This window comes from Orycteropus afer, unplaced genomic scaffold (genome assembly GCF_000298275.1).
Source record: "Orycteropus afer afer isolate SDZICR_OR568_19922 unplaced genomic scaffold, OryAfe1.0 scaffold00028, whole genome shotgun sequence".
Classification (NCBI taxonomy): domain Eukaryota; kingdom Metazoa; phylum Chordata; class Mammalia; order Tubulidentata; family Orycteropodidae; genus Orycteropus; species Orycteropus afer.
In genome coordinates this window covers 13,255,873-13,257,200 of record NW_006921615.1, presented here as the reverse complement: position 1 = coordinate 13,257,200, position 1,328 = coordinate 13,255,873, and the positions used below count along the sequence as shown (strand labels likewise).

At 33.0% G+C, this 1,328-nt stretch overlaps 1 pseudogene; it reads left to right on the top strand.

Moving 5' to 3' along the window:
- The first annotated feature begins 377 nt into the window (after nucleotides 1-377).
- LOC103192452 lies at nucleotides 378-1,047 on the top strand (annotated as a pseudogene).
- Nucleotides 1,048-1,328: the final 281 nt, after the last annotated feature.

The following is a 1,328-nucleotide window of genomic DNA, read 5'->3' as shown; positions in this document are numbered from 1 at the left end:
TTTTCCCACATTGCTGTAAATCTAAAGTTATTTCAAAATAAAAAGTGTAAAAATAGGCAAAGTTCAGTGATTTGATTTGATTGTCACTTTTCTCAAGAATGTAATCCGCTATTTCAACTATATTTCTCATTTGTTTCTCTGTTTTGTTTATTTGTTTGTTTAGCACATTACGGAAATAGAGTATAAATAACTCTAAAACATTCACTTCAGGAAGTTTTGATTTAAGATGCATGCACTTACTCCCATCTCAGTGAAACTATTATTATTCTTTTCTTTACTCATTGCTTATTTTTAGTAAAAAATATCTTGAACTTATTTCAGAGGATGTTTCTGGATTAAAAATTGCTTTTCAAATAGAGCAGAGGCAGTAGGAGAACATGGTGGCTAACGTTCCACAGTGGGCATGGATTGTGGAGGAACTGCGCAGTGAGCCACTACCCAAGAAGGATATTATCAAGTTTCTGCAGGATCACAGTTCAGATTACTTTCTTGCAGAACATAAGCTATTAGGAAACATTAAAAATGTGGCCAACATAGCTAAAAGGACCATTTGTTACAGCCTATAACCATCTTTTTGAAACGAAGCATTTCAAAGGTACCAAAAGTATAAGTAAGTTTTCAGAGAAGGTGAAAAATGTGAACGTTAATGATGATAAATCCAAAGAAATCAAGTCTGAAGAGATCCTGGAAAAGGGTCCACCAAAGTGTATGGAATTTGTTCTTAAAAAAGGAGATAAAATCAACTTTCACAAAAAAGGGAGAGATTGTTCATTGATACACAGAAACACACTACAGGACAGAGACTGTTTTTGATACTAATATTCAAACAAGTTAAAAGAGAAAAAAGAAAAATGCCAAACCTTTAAGGTTGGAGTTGGCAAAGTTATCAGAGGATCGGATGAAGCAATCTTGACTATGAATAAGGGGGAAAAGGCTGAACTAGAGGTTGAACCAGAATGGATTTATGGAAAGAAAGGACAGCCTGATACCAAAATGCCACCAAATGCAAAATTCACTTTTGAAGTGAAATTAGTGGATATTGATTAAAACAGCAATACCTCAGGACTAAAAACAACAGTATGATAAAATTTAGCCTTGAAGAAAATTATGTAACTCATTAAAGCTGGTTACTATTATGTTTAAGGAAGGAGTCAACCAGTAAATTCAAGGAGTTAAGTTAAAACCTGTTTGCTTGATCCCCAACTTTTGAGAAATGAAATCCCTTAATATAAATCCTTAAAGTCTCAAATACTTTACTACAACTATTAAAGTGTTGATTAAAGAGAATTGAATTTCCTTTTATTTCATGTTGTGAACTAAAAGGCTCA